Raw genomic sequence first — 20,534 nt, forward strand, 5'->3', positions numbered from 1 at the left:
AAAAATGATGGATAGAAGAGAAAACTAAAGAAGAACTTATAATAATTGCTAACAATTTAACAAAGAAACCTTTATTTTCGAACAAGCATTCCATCCAAGACATTAGAAAATACTTACGTGAATATATTGACAAAATTTATTCAGAAAGCTGTTCGTCAAGTATAAACATGAATTTTATCACAAGTTTAGAGATATTTACTGGTGAAAATTGGAATGCATATCAACAACAATTTCAATGTTTTCTTCTATTAAACGATATAACGAAAGAAAAAAGAGTGCCATTACTTATAACAAAATTAAGCACGAAAGTTTATGATTTGTTAATAACGTTGTGCACGCCGACATCACCAGTAAATGAAACATATGAAAATATATGTGAAAAACTGAAAACATATTATCATCCTGTAAAAAACTATGCCCTGCATCAAGCAGAATTTCGAAAACGATGTCAAAAACCTAATGAAACAATTGAACAATATATAACAGAACTAAAAAGTTGTCGAAAAACTGTAATTTTAAGATTTTAGATGATGAAATAAAAGAAAGACTACTAAATGGTGCATATTATGATTCAGTAAAATTTGAATTATTGAAGCAAGCCGACCAATCCTTGGCAGCCTGACTACCATTGGAAAAACAGCAGAGACAGCTTATAAACTAGCCTTCAACCAGGATAAAGAAAAGGAAGAAACACAAATGTTTCAATTGCAAGGAAAAAAACTTCAATAGGAACAGAAACACTACCTATCGTTCAAGTATAACACCAATGAATAAACAAAGTTTGTCATGTTTCTGCTGTGGGAAAAATGGACACATAAAAGCACAATGTTCACTCCGGGAAAAATTTTGTAGTGAATGCGGTATTAGAGGACATATTTTCAAAGTATGTAATAAAAATAAGAAATTTAAAGTAAAGAATGTTAATGTAGTAGAAAGAACAAGTTCAGAGGACGACATTAATGAAAAGGTAGAATCAGAACCAGAAATATTTGATATTTTTTATTTTAGTGATAAAGAAAAAATTCCACCTGCCTTATTGCAAATTAGTGTAAATGGGAAAATCATTGTGTTTGAGGTTGACACAGGAGCAGACGTAAGCACTATTACTTTAGCTGATAAACATAAATATTTTCCGGATTTCGAAATCAAACATCGTAATGTAATATTCACTAATTTTGATCAGTCTGCTTCAACTCCATTGGGGGTGCTTGAAAACTTAAACTTAAAGTATAAATCTGTCAAAGTGAATAATCAAAGATTGTTTGTGGTAAAGGATGGCTTGCCCAAAATAATAGGCAAAGATTGGCTTTCCTTATTACAATTATTTTTTTTTTTTTTAGATTTCTAAAAGTGAGTTAATTAAGGATTTAAAAAGTGAGTATTCTACTTTATCTGAACAAGGTTTGGGTAATTTTAAGGGGGACCCAATACACTTATCTATAGCACCGAATGTAAAACCAATATTTGTGCCTGTCAGAACTGTTCCATTTACATTAAAAGGTTAAGTCAAGGATGAAATCAATAGATTGGTTGTGAATAAACGTATTGAACCAGTGGAGTACGCGGAATGGGGTACTCCAGTTGTACCAGTTCTAAAAACCAGATGGTACAGTTCGCTTGTGTGGTGATTTTAGAATAACAATAAATAAGTATTTGCAGCAGATTGATCACTATCCATTACCAACAATTAATAATATATTAATGAAAATGCAAGGTAACAAATACTTTTGTGAATTAGATCTCCAAGAGGCTTATTTACAAGCTCCATTGGATAAAAAAATCTCAAAAGCTTGTCACAATAGTTACAGAAGAGGGTGTATACAAATACTTATTCTTACCTTTTGGTGTAAGTACCGGTCCTGGCTCCTTCCAAAGATTAACAACACAAAAGTTCAATGGTTTAGACATCATAGTGTATATAGATAAAACAAAAAATGGTAATGTTTATCTACAAAATCATAGAAACCCAGAAAAAACAAAGTTAACAGTTGGACCCAGCCACCAGGAGTATGGCATAGGTTACATGCTGATTTTTTGGGCCCTTTGTATTCAAAAATATCTTTGGTAGTAACTGATGCCTATTCTAAGAGGCCAGAGGCCGTTCTTATGAGTAATATTACTGCACAAAAAAACTATTGAAGTATTTAAAAACATCTTTGTTCATTATGGGTACCCTTTACATCTGGTCACAGACAATGGTCCTACGTGGACTAGTGAAGAATTTCGATCTTTTTGTAAAATAGTGGGAGTCAAACTGATTTTCACCTCAATGTACTACCCGGCCACAAATGGATTGGCAGAACGATTTGTAGAATCCTTTAAGTCACATGTTATAAAAATTGTAGAAAGTGAGAAAAAACTAGAATTTGTTTGTAATTTGTTTCTTTTTGATTATAGAAGTACAGTTTACAAAACCACAGGCCAAAGCCCAGCAAAATTAATGTTAGGAAGAGAGTTGAGATGTCGCTTTTCACTGCTAAGACCTAATCCAGTAAATGACAAAATTTACTGCGAACAAATTATATCAATAATAAATAGTAAAGATAATTTTAAAGTTTTTTCAGTTGGAAAGAAAGTAATGGTAAAAGATTTTAGAAAAATAAAAAGAAATGGTCGTTAGGTAAAATTTGTCAGATTTTAGTACCAGGTGTAACTTAAATTGTAGAAGTGGATGGGTTGCAATGGAAATGACATGCCAACCAACTTTTTGAATGAGGTCAAGATTTAGAATAAGAATATCTACTGATTTATTATATAATGTTTTAGTTTATTTATTTCAAGTTTTTGTTTTTTTTAAAAGCAGGAGAGAGTTAAATAATTTGTTAATTTTGTTGATTAGTTAGAAGATGTTTCTTTTATGTATTTGTTTTCATTTAAAGTGTGGGAGAGTGTTATAATAATGCATTAGAACTCTATGGTAATTTATATAATATATTTTCTTAGACGTCTGTCAAAAAAGACAATTAATAAAAACCGTGATCCAAAATAGCTGTATTAATTAATTACATGCAAGATATAACAGATATTATAGCCAGTGTACTAGACAATGCATTATTCTAAAATTCGACACACATACACACACACCATTACGTATTTATCACCGAAGGGGTATGCAGAGGCGCAACTAGGGCATCCACTTTTCGCCAACTGTTCCATCTCATGATGTAATAGAGGGCGAGCCTATGGCCATATCGTGCACAAATTCCAGACTCTGAGCTGGTACTGAACAGAAATACTCAAATATTATATTATATAATATATTCTAAAGTTCGATGTTTTATAATATACAAATATATTTGATTTCACCAAACAATTCGCAACAAAACAGAACATAAAATAATATAGCGGTGACAGACCAATGTCAGTTACAAAAGGCAAAGTTAGTGACCGTCGGCCTCCAAACACAAACATCAGTAACACACGACACTTACAAAATGAAACTCAAATAACAGAACCCTCATTCACACCTACTACACACGGCTGTGGCGTTGAATGAGCTTAAAAAAATATTCAGATCAATTCTTCATTGTAATTACAATATTTGTGCTGTGATCGTGAGGCTTTTAGTACTATTCTTAATCAAGTAATATGATTTTTTTTTATTAGACAAGGCCACACAACTCTTCGACAAGGTTAATTACCTTCAATAACAGTAAAATCTTAAATGCGTTATAAATAAAGTCAACAAAACGAACGAAGGTGCTTCAGCTATTGTAAATACAACTCTTTTCTTTCTAAAATGTTAAATTGTACCTGGGGAATTAATGTTAATTTCATTAACAAGTCACCATTGTAAACACAAATAACCCAATTAACACCTAAGCAATATTGTAATTAGCCGCAAATAGCGTTGTGGTAGTACATATCATCAAATTTAAGGCTCAGAATGTTTTTTCATCTAAATATCCGAATTTAGCACCAATATTTCATGATAGAGCAAATAAATCTATTCTATTTTCAAACCAAATTCTTCGCCAATGTTATTCAAACTCCACATCAGTATATCCGACACCAGCCAAGCGTCACTATCCCCCGTTATCCGTATAAAGCGAATTAACAATTGAAACTAGAAATTAATTACAACTAGTGGGCTTATAACTGGTGAAACCCTTTACGGAGTGCGGTGTGACCCTCCGGCGATGGGGCGACCTTTGTCCTTTAACGAAAAATGGGACGTGGTTTGTGTTATGTATTTTTGATAGTAGACACTGTAAACAAGTTTCTAAATATTTATATAGCAAGGAAGTTCGATGAAGGTAGTAATTATAATATAGTGAGTGAGATTGCCGAATACAGTCACTTCTTCGCTGAGCGAATTTGGATGAAATTTGGCTTAGAGCATTGATTCTCTAAGTGGTCCGGGTAGACCACCAGGGATCCATGAGAGACTCGACGGGGGTCTACGTCGGCATGACCAAATTATAAAGGTTCACAATTCGTGAGCGTTCCACGAAAATTTATATGGTTTTTGTAGTATAGAACTAAAATGTTGGCTTGACTTCACCTATCAATGTAGGCAGATAATATTTTAAGGAGCTTAACGACTGTTACGTGTAAACTATTGCATATTTTGAGGAATATGGTGGAACTTTAGTTTCAAGAAATACACCGGCACCAGTAAAATTTTGTAAGCGGTCAATGAGAAAAAAATTAGTAATCTCTGGCTTAGAAAAATCATGCCCTAGATTACCGCATTTTCCTCGGAAAAACAGTAAGACATTTATATCAAGAGAGTCTTCCTTTCGAAACCACAACACCTAATATTACATAATATCGACGCTATAAGAAAAGAATAGAGTGCAAACTTTCGGATTTCGCTATCCACTCTTTATTTTCATTCGAAGTTGTGGCACTCTAATGCATCGGGCGAAGAGCTCAAATGCAAAGTAACAAGGATTTTATTGACAAAGGAGTGGGTTTCATTTACCACCTACCGCTATTTGTTTTGATTCAGAATATTTTTTTTATTTTTGATTCGCAGCTAAATTTTAATGATCCCTTCATGTGGCGTAATTGTATACTTTTTATATTAGTTTTAGTAATGAGTGTTACGATTAATTACAGAGACGGTTTGAAGAAATGAGTCGTTCTCGATCGTGTCCAAATCACTTTAAATCAATCATACAATTTATTAATTTTGTAAATATGGGTACATTATTAGGTGGCGTATATTATAACATAATGCCTTAACAACATTTAGTCGAATGACGTGCAAAGTAGAGTTCGAGTTTTAAGAGTTTAAAGAATGTTCTTACCTAGCTAAAAGCGAAAAAAATATTTAAAATTAAACAAAATATTGCCTCGGTAAAGATTATGTCGGTGATAGATATTGCTAGCGGCACTACTTCGCTCTGAGGTCTGAGGTTCGAATTCAGCTCGGGCAAAGTGATGTTGGGTTTTTCTATCCAGTATCGAACCGGTGTCTGAAATGTCTTGTTTGGAGATAGGCTCGCTCCCTATCATGGAACTGAATATAAGCAACAAAAGGAGGGGGTAACAGTTACGCCTCTGTCGACCCCTTCGGGAATAAATTTTGTGTATCTAAACAAAACACATATTACATTTATTCTTCTCATTAAAATCAAACTATTTTCGCGGTTTTAATATTTTAGAGTTAAAAGTATTATTTTTATCATAACTACTTAATCACTTGTATACAAGTAGATGACCTAGTAGAAAGTGTGTGTACTCATAATACCACAGGAATTACCTAGAAATTCCACAAGGAAGCTTTGCAGGGACCTTGCAGGAACTAAATTTCTTGCAAAATTCAATTTGTATTTTGAAAGACAAAATGGTCGTATCATTGCAAATAGTCCGTTTTGTATAACAATATAATTGAATACGCAATTTCAAAATGGGCACTATCCGAAAATATTAATAGTTCAGGAAATTAAAATTTTCTAAATTAGTGTACTAATTTAAAATTCATTTTTGGGTTACAATTTGGGTTCGATTAAAAAAAAAATACAAAAGTTTTGTTGTTAGTTGTTATTATATATACATTTCTCGATATAGATCTAAGTATTATATTTTTGAGATGTGCCCTTTTCGAAATTGCATACATTTGATATCACAGCAAAACTTGGGGCCAATAACTAGTCCAACATACCACCAACAATGCAATCAAACGCGAGCAAAACATTTCCGCCGTTTTCCATTCCATTCGCGAAGGTTAAAATTAACTTGATTCGAACTTATTTGTATACAAACTGCTTTTATTTTAATTGGAAGATATAAAATTATAATCGAAACGCGCTGAGTAAAAATAAAATGTTTTTTCGTAATCCCTACATTGTTCCTCTGAGAAAATGCATTTACTTCGTGTCTGTAAAATTTAATGTTGTATAATTGTTTCTATTTTTCTATTATGCAGAAATAAGCAAACATTATGTTTCAGTTAAAGCGATCCGAGAATCTGGATATTATGTACTTATTACCGGATTATATGTAATTTAAATAACTCAAGTTGTTTAAATAACTCAAAAAGAAACAAAGAAAAAAAAATTAGTCACGGATAAAACTGCCATACAGAAGTATTAAAAAAATACATATTTAAACTATAATCTATACTTATAATAAATCTGTAGAGAGGCCAATTCTGTACATGAAATATATTTCCAATCTATACTTATAATAAATCTGTAGAGAGGTCAATTCTGTACATGAAATATATTTCCAAAATAACTACCAGGGGGTGATTAGGGATCGATGCTGATGCCAAAAATGCAATTAGTAAAATTTTTGTCTGTCTGTCTGTATAACCGTTATAGAAACAAAAACTACTCGACGGATTTTAACGAAACTTGGTACAATTATTTTTCATACTCCTGTGCTGGTTATAGTATACTTTTTATCACGCTACAATGAATAGGAGCAGAGCAGTGAAGATAAATGTTGGGAAAACGGGAGAAGTTACTCCATTTTTTAAGCTTCCGTCGCGTGTGCAACCTTAATGGTTAAAGCTACACAGAAATCATGTATGACGGAAATGTTCTTCTTAAAATTATGTAAAAGATATCCCACGACAGCATATGTCTATCTTTTATGGTTGACTCACAATAACACGTGTAACTCCCGATAGCTTAGCAGTTCGAAGCTTTCTCATTATATTTGTCTACTGTTACGTTTATAATACTCTTAGTTAGTTAGTAGTTAGTTAGTTCATAATATAACTATAGGAATAGGTATATAACATATGCATAAAAATGACAAAATATGCAACAATAATTAACGAAAAGAAATTAATTATTAGGTTTTATTACTAACAATATATTTATATTAAATAAATGAAAAATATTTTCTAATACTATTCATGGTTACTTTCGCTCATTGCCTTGGTGGCGTGATTGTATGTGTTGCATACGTTGTATGACTATCACACTGATCGCGGGTTTGATCTCCGGGTGAGGCAACAAAAGTATGTTTATCTGTTTATCCTTGCAGACTAAGTTAATACTGTGGCAAAAATTTCCTCGCAATCTTAATATGAATATTTATCTGTGCAAAAAATTTAATTCCTGTATTCGATATATTTTACACTTTAGCCACTTTTATGTCTTTGATCGGCAACAACACAACGCAATATTTAACTTATTCTTTCTTATCCTAATAAAAAGAAATAATACAACTATCACCTACAGCGAAAATATGCAGTATCCTATGATTTTAGGGATTATATGCAAAACCGGCGTAAATGACCAAAATATGCAAATGCACAATACGTGCAAATATTTAAATGCATACGGTCTCTGTTTATTAGTATTATCTATTGCATAACTGTAAACTTTAATTCCTTTAAAAGTCTTAACCACTCGAGAATAATAAGACGTTTCATATTTGTAAGACATTTTTAAAATCAACGAAATAAGTCCAGAATTTAGCACATTCGCTGGTGAATATTTTGTATCCGCCCAGTTCTAACAGGCCGGCATAACAGTCGATTGTAGAGGGCTAATCATCTCTTGTCAGCCGACATTCTATTGGACTCCTTCAACTTACCATTAGGTGCAGTGGGTCCCTTTGTCGCGCCCAGAAAAAAGGGAAAGCAAATTACTATTTAGCTAGCAATTACTATTCTCTTCATTCACATCTGCCAATTTAAATATAAATAATATAAAAAGCGAGTAGATATATATTTTCATTTTATTTTTCGCTCCCTGTATACGGTGTGTAACGTACTATAATATTTCTGAGGATTTAAAACCACAACAACCGCTTTAACATATAAATTCACCTCAAAAGAAAACTAGAAAATTACACTGCACCGACTTCTGTGGAAGTGGGTAATAGAAACTATTTCAAAGTCCGTGAGACCGTTGGTTGCTTTCAAATTGACAATTGTAATATTCTTTGTGTGGCGAATGGAGTGTTGGTTTTAAAAGATTATGTTTTGAAGAAATACTGATAAAAATAACACACGTAAATTAAAAACAAATATAAATTATAAATTAAAGCGGCAATAGTCTAGTTTGTTGTGGAACGGACTACCGAGACGAATGTCCGCAGGTTCAAATCCCAAGGGCACACACCTATGACTTTTCTAAAAAAAAATATTTATGTATTCTTTGTGCATTATCGCTTGCTTTACAATGAAGGAAAACATCGTGAGGAAACCTGCACACCTGAGAAATTCTCTATTAGGAATTTTCGAGGATGTATGAAGTCTACCAACCCGCACTAGGCCAGCGTGGTGGACTAAGGCCCACTCCCTCTCAGTAGTAGTGGAGGTCCGTGCCCAACCGTGGTACAGTATTTATAGACAGTCCCACGTTACAGGGCTGATTTGATTATTATTATAAATAATTACGTATAAGAGTGTTTTTCAAGATAAATGTACATCACGAAATAGTATTTATAAAATATTGTTATGAAATTATCTGTCTCATGTCATTTTGTTTGTCTAATGTCTGAGTCCATTCGGTCTATCAAACAATATAATATAGAATTAATATATCAAGACAAACAAAAAATAAACAGATGATAGAAAAAACTGTAATAACATTTCGTAGAAATTTGTTAGGTATATTTATTTATAATAATAACATCGTGAAAGATCTTTACAATGGTAGGTCCAGTACACTTCAATAGGAAAGTAAAATAGATACATACATAATGGGGTGTGAAGGTAGATGAAATGAGAACAGAACCTTAGAGTTTAGAACGGGGTCGACCCTCCTAGCCAAAGTTTCGGCCACGGCGGTCAATCTCACCGGAGATCAGCCACGCAGGGGATATTATAGTGCACAAGTGTGTGCAATGCACAGGTGCACTCTCTGTTTCTTCACTCTAGTAATTCAATGAGACAGCAATCCGACATGAGCTGAGGGGGACCAGGCGCAGAACCAACGGCTTTACGTGCTTTCCGAGGCACAGGGGTACTCCGAGCTGTGTCTGAGTAATGTTGTAGATGGAAAAACCCAGTCACAATTATTTTGGCCCGACCTGAGATTCGAACCCATGATTTTAGCGCAGTAGTCGTACTTGTACCGCGTACAATTACAACTACGCCACCAAGGCAGTTACGCACGGGGTACGAGCTTCACTTATAATCTCCGCATTACACTTAACACTGGTTGCCGATGTGGTGCAAACACGAGTCACTAGCACTCCGAAACAGGCTAACAGCACGACGTTGATGCAGGTGATCTGCTCCGCCAGCACAGATGGAGAGCCATGTGGTCTTTGTGGTGAGCTGGGACGGCACCCCTGATGGCTGGAGTGATGATGGTTAGCACGTGGCCAGAGTAAGCACTCCCAATGATGGTGTGCACCTGGACGGAATCGGGAGTGAGCTCTCCCGTACTATCAGTAGAAGACGGAACGTGGAGTGCAATATAAGCTTACATATATTACACTAGAACTGCTGGTGGTAGGATACATTTTATATCCGCCCGGATATCGACTGTTAAAGATGAGCCAGTACTCAACCAGTTAAGGAGTAAAAATAGGCGTTATAATAAAATAATTTACTCACATACGACGAAAATAAAAATCTCAACTGACAACTAAGAACATAAAAAGACATTACATTGACGGATCGAAATTCAAATATTTAAAACTAAACCATATTTTACCAAAAAGGATTTGCGTCGCCAACATCGACCACCGACACAAGACGTTAAAACCCGCCATAGTGTCTTACGTAAGTGTGTCGCGTTCTGTGTTTGTGTGTCTGTCTGTGTTCCGGTACCAACAGGCCAGCTTAATTGTGTCGACTAATGTTATCATCTTTTGTAAGTCGAAATTGTAATGGACCCCACTCCTCTGACCATCAAGTGCAGAAGGGTAACTTTGTCGGGCACGCGTAAAAAAGCCTAAATGGCAGATTGGTAAAATCATTATATTTTCTCGCTTCGCCATGGTCGGGTAAACAGCACCACTTTATATTATGTAATTCCTGGACGTATTTGCGTGCCAAAATTCATTCGAATTCATTTATATACCTGCATTTACTTCTAACAAACATCCAGCTCTACAAAATTTCTTATTTATAATATTAGGCAGTCATGAAAATTGTCACCTGTTTAGTGTAATGGGAGCCATGAGTTAAATGGAAGGTTTGAGTCCCCATTCAGGCAACTCTTCGTGTATTTTTTTAGAATTTGTCTAAAATACAATCGTTGAAGGGGAGGACCGGTTCTTAAACTAATCCCTTATTTTGTAACATTCTTGAACAAAATATTGCGTCGACCCCAAGTAGGAGTGATATAAGGACAGCCAGAAAAAGTAACATAATCATAGCCAAGGCCCTACACAAAACTATAATACTAAAGGAGCAGAACTATAGTACGATTTGAATGTTTAAATAAATTGAAAAAATACAGTATGAAAAGAAATTATTTTGGATTTGAATGAGTAAATAAATTGTAGCAAGAAAACACGTCAACAACATTGCTATACGTAACGACAAGGCGCACAATAATCAACTATACTATTATGTCAAGCTGAAGGATTTGTTATGAACACTCTAATCTCGGGAACTAATGGCCCGAATTGAAAATATATTTTAGTGTTGAATAGCCCATTTATCGAAGCTATATAACATCACGCTATGACGAATAGGAGCGGAGCATTAATGAAAAATGTTGCAATAAAATTATAAAGATATATTTGCATTCGAAAATATGCAAAGAAATATAAATTACTTTAACTATATTTTATCATACTCCGATCCTCAAAATATACTATATACCTTAGCATCCGGCAATCAACTTTCTTATATGTCAAAACATGTTACTAAAAAACTAATCCAACGAAATATATTGCGTTATATCACTGTACATAGAACATATAAAACTCTGTATATAGAATATATAACAAAGCGTTTTAAATACTTTATTTTTGACCCTCACATGAACCGCTTTAGAAAACCATCAATCTTTTAGCTACTAGAATCTAGTGCATCAACTTTAATTATATTCTCCTTTGAAACTGTTTGAGATAAATTCAATATTGCCTTATCGATTTTAAAGTATCAAAATGCTGGTCATGGCTATTTTTCATCCAAAAATATAATCTTAGAAATAATTTTAAGTAAAAATAAAAAGGATTACATATCTTTAAAGTAAACTCATTTTAGAACTGCATAGCTATCCCCACAAAGTCGATTACGCTACAAATAAATGTGTTTTTTTTTTAATGTACCATAGGCCTAGCGCTGGTTCCTATATCAGCTACTTACTTCAGAAACTATTAGCTAAATTGGTAGTATTTATCGGCATCAAGTTGATAGCATGAGGGTGGTACTTTACACGTACTGAGTTCTTTTTTTATTGCTTTGAATGACAAGACGAGCTTACCGTTCGCCTGATGGTAAGCGATACGACCGCCCATAAACAGTAGAAACACCATCCAATTCCGCCTTGTATTGCGAAGTATTGTTTGATTTTTCACTGCGTTCGCTATCCTGAGACATGAGATGTTAAGTCTTATTATGTCCAATAGTTACACTGGCTACAATGCTCTTCAAAACGGATCATAACAGTGACTACACACTGCTGCTTGGTGGCAGAAATATACATTGCGGTGGTGCCTTCCCAGGCGAACTCTCACATATGAGAGACCTACCACCAATACACCATCGAATCTCTCTACACTCTCACAATCTGATTTGGCAATTGGACTATTCCATTTTTCATAATTTAGCCAACAAAAATACATTTGCCAGTATATTTTATTCAAGTCTCAGAAGGGTCTAGTATTTAACTTGGCTGGAAACAATGTAATTAATTAGATTAGTACGTGTTGGTGTAAAACATTGCTCTTTTTGCAGAGTCTGCGTTTATACTTTTTTCATACAATTCAACATCGATTTTTCATAGAACATGACATAACCATGCTGCTTTCCAGAGGTTCCCAAAGTATTTTACCACGGCTCCCTGATGCCTAAAATATAAAATTTCTAGTCGACCCTCTCGCACGCCTCCCCCCTTTAATGGAAGGAAAAGGAATCCATGTGTAACCTCTTCTACATACCCAATTATTTTTAATAATTAAAGGCTATTAATACATATTTATTGCAATACTAATATCAGGGGTAAATTTACCAACTGTCAGAATATGCCATCAAGAGAATAAAGGCGTAAAAAATCTTGACATATTTCACGATAAATTTAATGATTTTATAAGTAAATTATTGAATCATATTAATGCATAATTTTTTCCTTTGTATATTTTACTTTATTGTTTTCTGTTCACACAACACATTATACAGTTGGGAAATGCTTTGTGTTCCTGTTATTGGCATATATATATCAGCCACAATGCCTTACAGCTTTGTTTGTGTATGTATGTATCAATATGTATGCTGTTGGTATACCTTTTAAATAAATAAATAGACGACATCGCTCAATATAATAAAAATAATATTCCTATAAATAAATCGATCATATTACATATGTATCTGTTTAAATAAGCTAATCGTCCGTACGATAAAGTACAAATAATCAATTCCGTAATAATATTCATTATAAAAATTAATATTTTTACTTTACTGAAAACATTTCAACCGTGGCAACATTCTATAAAGAAACATTTGAATCGTTAGTGATAAGTACCAAGTTTTATAACTCTTCATCAATTAAAGTTTTATAGAAATTCAATTCTTTTAATAGGCTTCTCTTTGCTCTGAGTTGCTTTGAATTATTTTTAATATTTTACTGAAACGTATTTTAATGCTTTGTGTACTGATAGGTCTCTCACATGTGAGATTTCGCCTGGGTAGGTACCACGGCAATGTCTATTTCGGCGGCCAAGCAGCAGTGTGTAGTCACTGTTGTGTTGCGATTTGAAGGACATTGTAGCCAGTGTAACTACAGGACATAATAAGACTTAACATCTCATGTCTCAGGATGGCGAGCGTAGTGGAATACCAAACAATACTTTGTAATTCGTGGTATTGGTATTAGGTATTGGCTTGCCATCAGGCGAACTGGAAGCTCGTTTCATCATTCAAAGCAATAAAAAAACTAAAATGGCCTATTAAATGATTCAGAGATAGTTTACAATAGTAAAATACTAAATAGTTCGTGACATGTTCAAAGCATTATTAATTATAATTTATCAAAGTCTTATACTTATTTATAAAGTACTTAGTAATTAGTGATTGGAACTTGCATTCAAAAGAGCCTATGATGAAAATATTCTAAATATCAGAACTCATTGCTGAGATATTTCAAGTCGATTTAACTGTATAAATACATCAATGCTTTTGCCTGTGGTTCTGCCCGCGTGAAAAAAAATTCCGGGAAAGAATTCTCGCTTTACATCTTTTCGGCATAAAAATTAGGCCATAACCCTCAGGCCTTGTTAAGTATATTTAAATTATATTTCTCCTAATTTATTTTATGACTATATAAGTAATTGATGTTATTTCTCCAAAACATAATGTAACAATAACAATTGTTTTGTATTACAACTCGGAACACGAGGGTAGTTGTCACGAGCGTTAGTTGACAAACTTCGCCAGTTAATAAGAAATTATTTGAAAGTATAATCTTTAGTACTGTGAAATAAAATTGTATTTAAAACACTGTAGTTATTTATTTGTAAGTTTTACCAGAAGAATGCATCTCCTGTGTTGTTCATGTTCTGGAGTGGCGACCACGAGCCGGAAGATGCGGCGTAGGCAGGCCCCCCACGAGATGGACCGACCATGTGGTGGGGGTCGCCGGAGTTCGATGGATGAGGGCAGCCCAGAACCGATCCCTATGGCGCTTAATGGGGGAGGCCTATGTCCAGCAGTGGACGATTCCGGGCATCTTCCTAATAGTAAAATAAATTTTCAAATCGGTCCAGTAGTTCCAGAGCCTAGCCCGTACAAACCTACAACTGACAACCTTTTCCTCTTCATAATATTAGTAAAGATTTATTCAACCGGCCTGATGCTATGTAACACAGAGGAACAATAGTTCCTGATTCTAATTGTTTCATATTGTCGCCAGACGTCGCCACATGTCGATTGGATCCAATTATTTACATACATTAATATGCAAAGTATAAGGTTCAGTGCCCTAATTCGAAAATGTTGACATTGTTTTGCAATTATATTGAAATTAATATAATTAAATATACGCTCGTTTAATTCATTGGCATAAATATGGTAAATTAAAATTGTAAATTCAGAGTCAACAGAAAGTAAAAGACCGAAATATGGGACGCCTGGTGGTAAGCGAATAAAACGGCAAAATATGTATCACTCGATGCAAGTTAACAAAACATAAAAAAAAATCACGTCGAATTGATAACCTCCTCCTTTTTTGAAGTCTGTTAAACTGGCTAATGAAATTACAAAAATGACTGCTCATATATTAGTAAATTTTGAAAACATTGTGTGACATTGTTATGTTTCGCTCATTCTTAAATATAGGTAATGCAATCTTTTTAAATGCCTAGCTATAATTTCTTTTGAACTTGCACAGTGCTTACCAAAGTATTAGAGGAAAAATAAACCATCTGATTGTAGTTTCATAGATAAGAGTTCACATAGTAAACCATAACACAGATACAGGCGAATTTGTGCATTCGCCTCTGCCTACCCCACAATAAAAGGCCTGTATGAAATATTAATCATAGCTTTAACAAGCGACGCAGGTACGGCCGAAATAAACGTTCCACTTAATGTGAGACAAAAGATTAATAAATAACCCCTCTGAAATATGAGGGTTGTCACTTAATTAATTCTAGAGATTCTGAACGTTACATTCTGTGACTAATGAGTGAATTAATGAAACGCTTGATGAATATATGAACTTGTTATGCATTTACAGCTCAGGGTTGAAATAATTGAATCCCGAGGGTACGTTTTTCTCTATATTTTGTATATTTTATCTAAGAGGATGATAATTTACATAATTAACAGAGTGCATGGCATTGGCCACTGCGGTTGTGAATTATGCAGTGTTATTTCACTATATATACATAGCATCACACCTTTTACCTTTTCAGTGGTAGGCAGAGTGTAACAGACTCAGATCTCGTCAACTATGTTAAGGACCTTGTAATTGGATCTTTTTTGGCTTTATACAATATTACAGGATATACAGGAATCTTAGAATCCTTGGTTCCTCCCCAAGGATTCTAAGATTCCTGTATGTCCTGTAATGTAATAATATAAATGTCAATCCATTCCCTCTTTTTATTAATAGAACTTTAGGGTCTGTTTCACAACTTCTAAGTAAATGCTACTCGATACATAAATCTCTAAGCTGATCAAATACAAAAGTTGACTTTAAACTATGTTCCGAAATAAATATTAATAAAAGTTAACATTAGCTATTAATAGAATATCAGTGAAGTAAAATTTACTTGAAACTTGAAGGACACTTACTAATAAAAATAATTTTAGTGTGAACAACACTTGATCAAAATTTCCTATCTCAGTGTCAATCACAATGGGTATAAGTACTCCATACTTTTCAATTGACAATTACAGTTGGAAATGGAGTACTCAAATTTGCACCAATTCTACGGCTCCTGTTAGCTAATGCGATTTCGATACGCGTGCCGCCGCATGTTCACCGCAAATAACTCTTCGTATTACCCACCGGTCGATTAGTATTCAATAAAGTAATTTGTGAAGAACTTGCGGCTTCAATGAGGCTCATAAAAACCTCTGGTCTGATTTTTAATTGCTGTTAATTAATCAGAGGTTAATTAAAATAGATATCAATATTGATTCCTCTAGCCAGTTTGCGGGATTTGCGCAACTGGATGCTTAAAGCAACAGACCAAGCCCTTTGGCATACTTTGGAAGAGGTCTATGTCCAGCAGTAGACTGCAACATGATGATGATCACAATATTAATAATACTTTCCGCAAAGACTTGCTCAAAATTCTTTTAGCTCTAGATAATCAATAATGAACTAGAATATTCACTGGTTTCAGCGGCGTATGAAATGTGTTAAATATGCGTTCAGTGAAGAACGTTGTGGGATATGCATTTATTTTATGTTCCTACTAGATTTAATGCCTTTATTATTTGTACACATTGTATAACTGTTTGCTCTTCTTAATAAAGAAAATAAAATAAAAACACGTTGTAATGCCTAAATTATTACACTTCTTGGGAGTAAATTGATTAATCGTAGTAGGTACACATTACAGTATAATAAAGTGTTGCTCGATCTTGAGCTGGACTGAAGAGTAACGCTATATTATTAATTGCTCGCAGCTCCGCAAATGTGTAAATATTTTGTCCGGGATAAAAGTCCCGCTTTATATATTTCCAAGATGAAAAGTAGCCTATAGCATTCACGATTAATAGCTTATTATTAGTAAAAAAAAACGTCAAAATCGGTTTAGTAGTTCCTGAGATAGCCGCGTTCAAACAAACTCTTCAACTTTATATATTAGTATAGACTTTTCTATTTTTAATACTCGTAATTCTTTATACGGGCAGCGATATTTTAGATACTTATATTAATTTAGATAAGTTCAGTAATCGGACCAGGAGCAGACACACCAAAAATAATAAATATCATCGCAATATAAACAGCAAATCGACTCCATAAGCCTCCGAGGGCGTTCAACAATAAAGATATTCAAAATGTCACCGCAATAACTTCATATCGCTAACGTTGTATTGTATAGCTAATCTTAACGCTGTAACTGCTGACCCTACCAATAACAAAGCCCTTTGTACTCCGGATATCGGGCCCTATCGTACGGCACAAATTACTGAACCGCATTCCTGGTTTACATCGTAGAATTTCAATGTTATTGAGTATCCTTTGGGTTGCTGTTGACGTTTAAATCGCAGTGAGGCTATTGTTTGGCCTTGTTTTTGTTTTGGGTTGATAGTTCTTTAAATATGTTGTTATTTTGGTATTTAACACGCTTTAGCCGATAATCGTTCTTCCAGAATGAGTAAACGACTTAACAGTAAAAATTAAGGCAAATTAATTTAGCTCCTCTCTTCTTTTACTGACCAAAATTCTCATGAAGCCGAATAAGTGTGTGAAATAAAAGACTGCATTGAAGGCTTTACTTCTTGTTATTACAAATCAATCTTAAATTCAAGTCTATTCCACATTTCTCAACCAAATACCCTTGTAAAAAGTCACTTCGCAGTTCACAGAATACCCAAGACCCATTAACCGATTGCTATAATAATAGTTCTTGAATGAAGCCTTTATCCTTTCTAGATAATAGCTCATCAGTGAAGTAGGACGGCGTATTGTAGGCGTGGTCACCCCTGTCGTCGACGTATGGTCACGTTTTTCATTCTTGTCCTGTTTTATTGTGTCGCTGTAATCAACGGGATGCATTTGCTTGGTCAATGGGAAGGTAGGGATGCTACGGATATCGACGATCGAGAGAGCAATAAGTATGGAATATTCGAATAGAAATACAAAAAGACACCCTTGTGGTACATTTGGACCAAAAACCTACATGGCCATGGGAGCCGCCATTATTAGATTTATGGATGTGCATCGGCATCATCAATTTTCTTTTGTTTTTGTAAATATTGCCCTGTTACTCCGTACCCATGAAACCCAAAATACAGGTCTCACCACCTAGTTTGGGTCTCGCTGTAATTCATTTCTAGTACTACTAAGGTAATTGTAATATTGTATAAGATGAACTTATTGTAAAAACTGTTGTGTTTGGCAAATAAATAAATAAATAAATAAAAATAAAATCTACGCACTATATGTAGGTACTACACAATATCATTATTTTATTTCCAAATTCAAATTGCGCGGGTTTTTTGAAAATGCTTTATCATAAAAACTTCTGTGGTTAATAGGTCCCAGACTCCCATTATTACAAACTTATTCAGTGCACCTAAAGTTGCACCTTCGTGCTAAAGGTACTACATAATAACATTTTATTTTCAAATTTAAACCACGCGGGTTTTTTAATGCTTTATCATAAAAAACCTCTGTGGTTGATAATTCTCGTTATTACAAACTTATTCAGTGACATATTTTTTGTGATTTATTTCTGGGCAAGCGGGTACACGTGCACCTACTTGCAGCCCCCGCCCGGCACCCATGTATACGGTTACTAAAAATTATCCAATTGCATCAAATCGTTTTTATTTTATTACTTTGAATGAAGAGACGAGCTTGCCGTTCGCGTGATGGTAAGCGATACGAACGCCCATAAACAGTAGAAACACCATCTAACACCTTAAATTACCAAGTATTGTTTGGTATCCCACTGCGCTCGCCACTCTAAGACGAGACGTGTTAAGTTTCATTATGTCCAGTAGTTACACTGGCTACAATGTCCTTCAAACCGGAACACAATAGTGACTACACATTGCTGCTTGGCGGCAGAAATAGACATTGCGGTAGTACCTACCCAGGCGAACTCTCACATATTAGAGATCTACCACTAGTGATTCGATTTTCGAACAGGATTCAACATAAAATTCTCATATCAAGCAAAATTAACTAAACCGTATCATTCAAACAAAATTATGTCGCAACGTTAACGCGAAAAGGGTGAAAAAATCGCGAGCGGTTAGTGCAATTTCTAATTAATATTAAAACCCAATTTGCCGGCCCGGCTCTCGGTCGGCCTGTTGGAAAGTTTAATCTGGTTTGTTATCCGTTTGCGCTGTGACTTTCAGGTGTCAACTTTTCAACTTTACAACACTCGGACACTAGAATTTGATATTAGGGTATTTCCTTGGGATTATGTAATAATTTAATGATTTCTTATGTTTACGCGAATGTTAGACATTGAAATTAAACTAATTTTCGGATTCTATCGCGGTGCTAGTATTTTATTTTCTCCCGACGTTTAATTTCAATTATGTAATTTTTTATGCATTTGATCATCCTAGTTTTATTTTTAAGAAAAAACTATTTTTTTTTTTATAATTATAATAAGGTTAAATAGAAGTCAATAGTCATTACCTTTCTTTGAAGTGGACTGCTGACTGCTGCTGACTGAGAGGTAGGTCCTGGGAACGCGTTCCTCCCTTTATGTTTTAGATTATGTACATCTTTTTTATTTCTTCTTTCTTGCCAGCCCATGCTGGCTTTTTTTTGTTTACTTTATAGTCTTTCATTAATTTTATGTCCAGCATAAAATTTAGTTATACAAGCGATTTTATTTAAATAATAATTAAATTTTCTCCTGTACCTTTCTTTTCTTTCTTTCTTTCTTTCTTTCTTACCTTGACTTATCATAAGTGTAACTATGTTCGCCTACGTGATTAATAAAGCATTTTTTTTTAAGACGATATGAGACACATGTTCTTGTTTCAACAAGAATGATTTTTACTCGTATATTTACGCGAATGTTACACAGTCATAAAAGTATTGTGCAGATTTGAAAAAATCGTGATAAAATCCGCAAACTAGTTTTATTTCAATCGTTCCATCCAGGTGCGGCGTTTTGATGTATTCATACATACACACATACACTCTCATTCCTTAATCCCCGAAGGAGTAGGCAGAGGCGTAAATGGTGCATCCACTTTCCGGAGCGTGTATTCCGTGTCATTACGTGATAGGGGGTGAGCCTATCGCTATCACTTTGCCCAACCTGGGATTCGAACTCAGGATCTCAGAGACCTGCTGTACTACGCATGCAATACAACTACGCCACCAAGGAAGTCATATATCATACTAGCTTTTGTTCATGGGTTTGCTCGCGTGAAGGAGTTTTCTGGAATATATTTTTTTCCGACTAACTTGATATGTATCGTTATATTAGGACCAAATTACACAAAATCATTATAAATTGTAGCTTAGGTGTTATTCTGATGCATAACCAATATTACTGTAATGTTTCATCCGAATCCGTTCAGTAGTTTTTTCGTGAAAGAGAAACAAACATACATACATCCTCACAAACTTTCGCACTTATAATATTAGTAGGATTATAAACCATATCAAAATATAAATTTGGCTTAATTTCGGACAACGGTATACTTAATGTGATAGTAAAATTCCAAATAATACAATCAGTACAAATGGTATACAATATTTATTACCATAAATAAATACATTCAGTCATTACCTTACAAGAGTCATTGTTACAAAACCTAAATCTTGGACAATATTTTATATTTT

Source organism: Manduca sexta, chromosome 9 (genome assembly GCF_014839805.1).
Source record: "Manduca sexta isolate Smith_Timp_Sample1 chromosome 9, JHU_Msex_v1.0, whole genome shotgun sequence".
Classification (NCBI taxonomy): Eukaryota; Metazoa; Arthropoda; class Insecta; order Lepidoptera; family Sphingidae; genus Manduca; species Manduca sexta.